This window comes from Sorghum bicolor, chromosome 4 (genome assembly GCF_000003195.3).
Source record: "Sorghum bicolor cultivar BTx623 chromosome 4, Sorghum_bicolor_NCBIv3, whole genome shotgun sequence".
Classification (NCBI taxonomy): Eukaryota; Viridiplantae; Streptophyta; class Magnoliopsida; order Poales; family Poaceae; genus Sorghum; species Sorghum bicolor.
In genome coordinates, this window is record NC_012873.2 from 42,260,315 (window position 1) to 42,270,138 (window position 9,824).

Sequence of the window (9,824 nt, forward strand, 5' to 3'; positions counted from 1 at the left end):
TGGATTTCGACCACATCAGCAGCCGGCGCATCGATGTAACCCTAATATCCTTCCCAATATTAAGGCTAAAATAACCAAATTAATTGAAGCTAAGTTTATTCGGCAATGTCGGTATGCGGAGTGGATTTCAAATGTTGTTCCTGTCTACAAGAAAATGGAAAACTTCACGTATGCATTGATTTTAGGTATCTTAACAAAGCTACACTAATGGATGGTTACCCAATGCCAGTTGCCGATTTGCTAGTCGATGCTGCAGCTGGGCATTGGATTATAAGCTTCATGGATGGTAATGCATGATACAATCAAATATTCATGGCTGAAGAGGATATTTCCAAGACTGCGTTTAGATGTCCTGGTCATGTTGGATTGTTTGAGTGGATAGTTATGACTTTTGGTTTGAAAAATGTCGGTGCAGCTTATCAAAGGGCTATGAATTTTATTTTTTCATGAGTGCATCGGTACATTGGTGGAGATCTACATTGATGATGTAGTGGTTAAATGTGGAGATTTTGTAAAACATCTAGCTGATCTACAGAAAATACTCGAGTGCACAAGGAAGCATGGTTTGAAGATGAATCCTAATAAGTGTGCATTTGGTGTATCAGCAGGATAGTTCTTGGGTTTCATGGTGCATCAGAGGGGGATTGAAATTAGTAGGAGATCCATTGATATAATCAACAAGGTAGTTGCTCCTGCCGATAAAACTGAGCTTCAGTCCTTGATCGGCAAGATTAATTTCATCAGGAGGTTCATATCCAACCTATCGGGCAAGATCAAGGCTTTCAGTCCTTTACTCAAATTAAAAAGCTGACCAAGAATTTGTGTGGGGAATTGAACAACAGTTGGCCCTAGATGAAATTAATAATTATTTGATAAATCCTCCGGTATTGGTTCCACCTCAACACGGGAAACCCTTTAGATTATATTTGTCAACCGATGACATTGTTATCGGTCCAGCCCTTATTCAAGAATTTGAAGGGAAGGAGCGTGTAATTTATTATTTAAGTAGGAGATTGGTGGATGCTGAGACAAGATATTCGGCTATTGAAAAATTATGCCTATGTTTGTACTTTTCTTGTATTAAATTAAGGCATTATTTGTTGTCAGCCGAATGCACTGTCGTATGCAAGGATGATGTAGTCAAATACATGTTGTCGATGCTGATTTTGAGTGGTATAATCGGTAAATGGATACTAGCATTGTCAGAATTTGATTTACGTTATGAATCGGCTAAGGCAGTCAAGGGGCAGGTTATGGCCGATCTGGTCACCTAACATTGCAGTTCAGTGGGTTCTTTGGAGGTTGCTCCTTGGACGCTTTTCTTTGATGGGTCTACATGTGATCAAGGAGCAGGTATCGACATAGTATTAATTTCTCCCCGAGGGAAAAGGTATGAATTTTCATTGCCGATTGTTGCTACATCGACAAACAATCAGGCTGAGTACCAAGCTCTGGTGAAAGGATTGGAGCTACTGAGAGAAATTCGTGCCGATGTTGTTGAAATCTTCGGTGATTCTATGCTTGTTATAAATCAGTTGGTTGGAGTTTATGAATGCCGAAGCGAAGTTTTAATTTAATATTGTGAGAGATGTTTGCAATTGTTGAAGGAGTTTAAGGATTTCCGTCTGGAACATATTCCCCGATTACATAATGAAGATGCCAATCGGTTAGCTCAACACGCTTCGGGATATCAGCCTATCCTGGAGGTGTTTTCATCGTTAATCGATGCCGATGATTGGAGAATAGAAATCATTGATTACTTAAAAGACCCATCTAAGAAAGTTGAGAGACATGTTAGATTTCAAGCCACCAAGTATGTACTCCTCGATGATGGGCTATATTATTATACTGTGGATGGAGTGTTACTCAGATGTCTTGGTGACAATGAATCAAAAAGTTTGATGGGTGAAATTCATGAGGGGGTTGTGGAGCACACCAATCGGCTTTTAAAATGAAATGGATGATTAGAAGAAATAGATATTATTAGCCGACTATTCTTGAAGATTGTTTCAAATATTTCAAAGGGTGTCAAAAGTTTGGCAATATTCAAAGAGTGCCCGCATCGGCCATGAATCCTATTATTAAACCTTGGCTGTTCCGGGGATGGGCTATTGATCTCATCGGTCAGATTTATCCGCCATCAAGCAAAGGACATAAGTTTATTCTCGTTGCCACTGATTATTTTACTAAATGGGTTGAAGCTATTCCTTTGAAAAAGGTGACGTCGGCCAACATGATTGATTTTGTAAAGGAGCATATTGTCTACCGATTTGGTATTCCTCAGACGATTACTATCGATCAGGGTACTATGTTTATATCGAGGGAGTTTGATGAATTTGCAATCGGTATGGGCATTAAAGTTTTAAATTCTTCTCCTTATTATGCTCAAGCTAATGGGCAGGTTGAAGCTTCTAACAAAGGGATCATTAAACTCATCAAGCGTAAGATTGAAGAAAACTCTAGACGATGGCATACGGTTTTAATATGAAGCCCTATGGTCGTATTGGATGGCGTGTCATGGCGCAACTAAAGTATCGCCTTATTAGTTAGTGTACAGACATGATGCGGTATTACCTTGGGAAATTAAAACTGGCTCTAGGCGGATATTCTCTCAGGACCAATTAACTGCCGATGATTATATTATACTGATGAAATATGAAATTGGAGGATTTGGCAGGGCATTGGTTGAAAGCTTTGGTTAACATTGAAGAAAATAAGAAGAGAGTAGCTAGATGGTATGATAAAAGGGTAAAAGCTAAGGAGTTTACCGATGGAGATTTAGTTTGGAAATTAATTCTCCTAATTGGGACTAAAAGTTTGAAATTTAGAAAATGGTCTCTTAATTGGGAAGGTCCCTATCAGATAAATCGATCTGCTCCTAGCAATGCGTACATCCTAGAGACTCTCGAAAGAGTTGAATTTCCCAGAGCATTAAATGTAAAGTATTTAACAAGGTACTACCCTAGTATCTGGGTCCATGCATAAAAAGTTTTAGTGCCGATAACAATCCTATTGGCTGGACAAAATACAAGTGTTTGTAAAAGAGTTGGTGTGACATATTGTCGATGAAGAAGTTTACAAATTCAGTAGAGTTTGGATAGCTGATATCGCACGCAGACAAATTTGGTTGGCTTCCTCTATTTCTCGGTTGTCTTCATCGGCCGAGCTTTCTACTGGCTTGAGTTTCTTCTTCATCTGCAGGGCCTTACAGGCTTGAGAATCCCTTTCTTGCTAAAGATCCTTGAGCATATCGGGCAGTTGGCTTTCTTCTTGCTTGGCTTAGGTCAGCGCCTCTTCAACCTATTTGAGCTCAGCAAGCAGAGCTACTCTTTTTGCCAATAGGTCAGAGATCTTTTGTTTCAGTTCAGCGCCTGAAGATTGCAAAGTGCTGATGCTCTTGTGCTTCTCATCAGCAGCGTGCTTTACCTGTAACATTTCCTCTTTGACTTAGGCATGAGCAACTCTATCGGCAAGGCGTTGAATGGCTTTTTGGTACTGAAGCTGGCGGCTCTCTAGATGGGCAACTTGGAAGAGCACTTCTTCAACATCGGCAGGAATCTGGCCACGAAGAGTCTTGAAGATAGCTTTGGTAGGGTCAGAATCATCCACCAGTTGAGCTGTGTCTTGCTGCAGTAAACCCAACAGATCTTCCAACTTATATTTGATTTCCGCTGATGCAATTCCAAGTGCTAGAGAGGAACTCACCTCTTCCCCTTCATCATCCGAGATGTCGATGGCAAAAGAAAATAGACTATCAGGGGAGTCTTGTTCCTAAAATAGAGAGGAAAACAAGTTGGTCAATATTGAGTATGAATAATGCAAAATCGAACAGATCAGATGGCTTACTTGTTTTAGAGCGATCTCCTGCCTTTGGCTTGGAGATGTGACTTGGATCGTGTCTTGATCGGCTGGATCTGCCGATGGGATGTCTTCGGCTACAAAATTGTTAAGTACTAAGAATTATGATTTCTTTATGAGGTTCATCGGTAATGATCCGATGGATGATTAGCACTTTACCTTGAGAAGAAGCGATAGTTGTTTTCTTAGGATCGACGACCGATGACGTGCCTTGGTCAGACGGATCAATTGTCTGTTCAGGTGCATCGGCCGGTTCAGCTTGATCTTGGGGTGCTGGATGAGGTGGAAAAGACGGTGCTGCTTTCTGCCGTTTCGGCTGAGACTTGGTGCTTGTTGGAGCTTTCCTCTTGGGTTGAGCTTTACTGGCTGTTGGCTAGGGGGCATTGGCACCCGATGATTGAACATCTTAGGCCCTTGCCGATGCACTGGTTTGCTGCTACAAGACGCACAAAAGTTTTGTGAATTGGGTATAAAGGCAGGAAAATACTTATAAAATTCATTAAGAATAAAATATTTAGTGCAGAGCGAAGTTACAGATGACGTTCCAGTTATGGTCGATATATATACCCTGAAACAAAAGTGTAAGTGTAGGCTGGAATTGGTATAATGAGGAAAATTAAGGGTTTTTACCTTAAAAGCTTGCGCTAGGGTGGCAGCGGCGACCGATGGAGTAGCCTTTGAGCGCTTGGTGGTCATTTTCTTGAAACGAGCTCCTCGGTGCATCAGAGCTGCTAGACTGGGGCATCGTAGCCGATCAAGGAGACCGGGGATACCAGTTGAAGGTCAAATAGCTGCCTACTTTTGCTCACCGATGGTGCGGGATCATCAACCTGTTAAAATAAAAGAGTGAGTTGCCGATAAAGTTGGAAGTAAAGAAAGGATTGAGTGTTGGGAGGAGACTTACTATGTCATCGAGGATTTCATGTTCAGGATTGATCATATTCTAATATACATGAGCCGATGTTGTGAACAATTGGCCCTTCCATTCTTGCCACCATGACTTGTAGGATTCAGTGATGAAGGAGGCTGGTACCCAGGTTGACAAATCAATATCTATAGTACCAGCGTCTGGCGGGTACTGAGCTACTCTGATCCTGTCAAGGCCGCTGGTGATTGTCTCTCTTGGCTTCATCACAACGGCATAGCAGAGTTTGATTGGCAGTTGACCGAAAGCCAATTGGCGGGCTATTGCTGATGGATTGTAGAACTCATAAGTGGCGTTGGTGTTCTTCCCACTACCAAAAGTGTTCACTGGGATCACCTTTGGGGGTAATGATGGCCATCATTAAGTCATTGTCCTTATTGAGTGCTTCATCAGCAGGGTGGAAGAGAAGAGGGAATCTGAATTCCTCATCGACATAAGGCATCCAAGCCTGTTGCTCCCGAGAAAGGCCGTTGTAAAAGGTCTAGAAAAATCTACCGATTTGATTCTCATTTGCTTCGGTCCCAGGAAGAACTATGATTGCTTCACCAAAGTTCAGAGGCGAACAAGTTGCCAATTCATCCTCTGCTAACTCATGGTCTTCGGCAATGTCTTGTTTGAAATTGCTAGGTGAAGAAATTCCATTGCAGACGTTTGTGCATATGGGCATTCAGCCACATATTAATGAACCACCAGGGGCCTCCCAAGTTGCCGATGGGTTTGCCTAGCAGAAGTTTCTCAGTTACTTGATGGAGAAGATGGTAGGTAGAACTCAGAAGGTATCGACCAAGGGGGAATTGGGAACCATTGGCCAATTGCTCGGCAGTTGCGAGGTAAACACAAGTCGGCCCTACCGATCGGCCGCAAAAGATGAATTTATCCAGCCACATGTTCAAGAAGATGGCATGCTCTCTCTGGCCGACCGATCCGGTTTGCTGATACTTTTGGATATATCCTGTCCAACCGCCGATGTTACGGGTGTCTACTTTATAATCAGACTTCCTGTTGAAAAGCCTACCATCATCGGTAGTTGAAATGTCTAGGTCTGTAAGCATGAGTACATCGGCAAGGGTAGGAGAAGCTGGGCTATGACCGAACATGAAAGCATTGAAAGTATCTGACCAGAAGTACGCAGCTGCTATCATCATCGACTCATTTTTCTCCATATCGGCAATGGAGAGTCTAATGCATTGGTCCAGTTTGCGTTCTGCCCATTATACCTCATTGGCCCCACTAACCCTCAGAAACCAGTTTTCCATCCCTTAGTGAATTGTGGCCAGAATCGCAAGGTGTCTTTCCATAGATCTAAGGAAAAATTCTCAGCTTTAAATGGGTTTCTGTTGGTTTCTGCGTTAGGCACTAGATGTGATGTTGTTCGGTTGGAATAACAATTTTGTCGCTCAGTTCCTAAGTTTGGGGAATCAAAAAGGGCAGAAGAAAAGAAAAAATACTGAGTATATGAACTTGCAGGAATAGTAGGAGTTGCAGTAAGAAAAAGAAAGGGTAAACGCAAGATTAACCTCAGGGACATTGAAGTTGATTGTCATTTCTCCTAGAAGAGAAGAAGATGAAGCCGAGGGCTTGAGGGCTCTATCGAGGGAACTTCTTGTTGGTTGGAGACGAGTTCTTGCTTGATGAGATCGCCGTCGGAGGAGTAGGTCTTGGAGATGGAGGAATGGCAAGGTAGAAGATGAGTACCGAGAAAGGATGTATTTATAGGTTGGAAAGATTAAGGGCATTTTTGACTTATCTCTCTGCCGCATCCGTGAAATTCGAGGTTGTTCAGATGGATATGGTAACTGTTCGTACGACAATGAAGGGATTGTGTAGGTGATTTGATGGCAAGTAATCATGATCTTGAGGATATTTCACTGTGCGCAATATTTTAATGAACCATCGGCAGCATATCTTGACATCAAATCTTTGCTGATGAGCGGTTTTCCCTATGATTTGGCGTTGATCGGAGTACGGGTGGTTGAGAGATGTATGGTGTTTACTGAGATGCGAAAATCAAGGCTGGGTTTGTCTAGATTTGGTAACATATCTTTGTTGAAAAAGAAGATAATTATGCAAAGACAGTCATTATCTGGAGGAAATTTTGGAGCATTAATGATTTTATACTCTGAAAGGGCATGTGTTGACATCGTTTTTGGAACGGGTTAAGTTAGTTAAGACAGACCGATTGGTGATAGAAAGGTTATTGTATTGTGGCAAAAGGATGCCGATGAGGATCAATAGATAAAGATAGTACCGATGATAGGGGATGATCGGTAGAAGATTTCTGCTGATTCAGGATCGGTATAAGGTCAAAAATAATATCTGCTGATTGTTACCGATGAAACTTATGGTTGCCGATACCGATGGAGAAGGGCGTGAAGACTGCTGCTGAAAGGGCGTGTATGTGCCGATGGGGCAGGAGCCAATGAGGACTTAAGGCAGGAGCCGATGAAGACTTTATCGTAATTAGGGCAGACATAGGAATAGGTAGTTATTGTTTCTTTTACTATAATTGTTCGAGTATGCCCTGTAAGAGTCTTGTTTACCTTAATTTAGTCCTAGTCGTATTTGTTTGTAACTCTTTGGGCTAGGGTATAAATATAAACCCAGCAGTGATGTAAAAAGATAGATCAATCAATATCAAACACAAGTTTACACCTACTTTTGCATCTACTTTTCGACGACTTTGTCAATTCGCATACTTTTTTTCTGTTTACGAGTTCTCAAGGGTTCGGCGAGTTACACTCGACGATTCTCGGGTTCCGCGTGAGTACCTCTTAGCCGTGGCATCCGGGCACATCGCTGTTGTCGGGACCAATGTATTCAAGTTATCACCTTTGTCAATTAATAGGTCAAATCGACTGGCACGTTTAGATATCAAAATTGAGTTTTAGCCCTTTGTGTTTGCAGATCTATTTTTGCATGAACACCTTATCTCCGCAACTTGTTGAAAACTCCTTTCTCAACTGTTGGGACAAAGCTAATGGTGCTACTTCTGAGTTTCCTAATCATGCTAGGGGCTTGGATCCTTTGGAACCATCACAATCGTTGTGTTTTTGATGGAGTGGCTCCAAGTATTGCTGGAGCCTTAGTCATAGCTGGAGAGGAACGCCGACTGTGGACCTTGGCTGGGGCTTGAGGACTATCCCTTTTGTCCGTTCGCCTCAGTGGCGGATCTAGGATTCTAATCATGGGGGTACGAACGAAAATGATATAGTTCATCGATATGAACGTAACATAACTAGATCACTAAACGGTGATAAAATAGTTGTGAATATAGGGTGTTAAGGTTGTTATATAAGCTGAGTAGACTAGCAATTATGTATAACAATGTATTATACATGTATATATTATTAAAGAGTATACATATTAGATGTTTTTCAAAAAAATTTGGGGGGACAGCTGTCCCCCCATGCTACTACTCTAGAACCGCCCGTGGTTCGCCTCCGAGGAGATTAGTTGCTTAGGCCAGATTGGGTCGCTTTGTCAACCGGCTTAAAGTATCTCCAACAGTTTTGCATATTGCTTTTGCATTCTTAATTTTTGCCAAAATTCACAAAACACCTCTCCAACAGTTTTGCATATTGGTTTTGCATTTTTGGAAACTTGGCAAATTCCAGGGGAGGCTTGGCATTTATGCAAGTCCATTCGCGACTTGGCAAAAAACACTGATCTGCCGTGACTCCCGCGCGCGACCGCGACTCCCACGCACGATCGGAAAACACTGATCACGGTAGCAGCAAGATGGATCAGCAATTGTGGCTCAGCGGCCATCGGCCAGCGGCGATCGTAGACTACTTGGCAATCTCCAGGAAAACTTGCACTACTTGCCGATCTCCAGGCACTTCTTCCAGCGACCGACCGTGGACTTGCCTCCAGAGAGCAGCTACCGAGCCACGGGATGAAGCAACTGGCGGTGGACCTCCTCAACACGAGTGGCGGCGGACTTCCTGAATGCGCGACCGAGACCGCGCGCGTGCTGAAAACTTTTGTCGGTTGGGTCCACATTTTGGTAAATGGCAAGTCAGCTTTACAAAACTCTTGGAGATGTCTTGTTTTTCTCCTTCCCATTTGCTTTTCAAAGTTAGCAAACTCCAACAAATGGCAAAGAAAAAAATGCCAAACTATTGGAGATGCTCTTAGGAGAGCAAAATGTCTGTTGTGATGTGCTGTTTGTGTGAGTGCGTTGAGTTGGGATGAGTGTTGAGTGTGTTGGGTTCTTACACCCATTTTCTTCTCAATATAATGACGCGCTACGTTTTTCAGAAAAGAAAAACAATCTAGAATGCACTCTTTTTTAGCTACTAGATTTTTCTTACCACATGGTTTGCTCAGGCTGTTTTGTAAACAGCCCTTTTGAGAAGTCGCTAAGAAGACAATTGTCAAACCAACTAAATTATCTGAAGGCTCACTGGCAAATGCTCATCCATAGCAGTATGGTTATGAAACGATTTCCAACCTTAAGCCCAGAAGTAGAGTCTATGATATATTTTTTTGCCATGTATTCCAAGATTTTAGTGGCATACTTCTAAGCCCTGATCAAACAGTAATGTGTGCTTACTGATTTTTCAACTCAAGCTTACTGAATTGTAGAGATAGCACAACATGCAGCCCTTGCTTCCATAGCAGTTTGTTTGTGATTGTACGGGTCTTTCACTATGCCAAAAGAGCACAAAGGAGACACCTCAACTAGTGACTCCAAACTAAAACGCGTCACTAATAAGTATAATAGTGACACGGATGAACAAAACACGTCACTGATTAGTTGTTACTCATGCCTTAGGAACAAGACGCGTCACTAATGACAAGATACCGGTGACTCATCCCAAGAAAACGAGTCACTGATAATTGAAGTGACGCGTCTTAGCTAGGCGCGTCACTTTTATATATACATACTAGTGACGCTTCCCAAGAATATGCGTCACTATTAATAGCAGTGACACATTTTACGTAGACACGTCACAAATATAGAGAGATAGTAGTGACTCTTCCCAACAAAACGCGTCACTCCTATCAAGAGTGACACATATTGTCTAGACGCGTCACT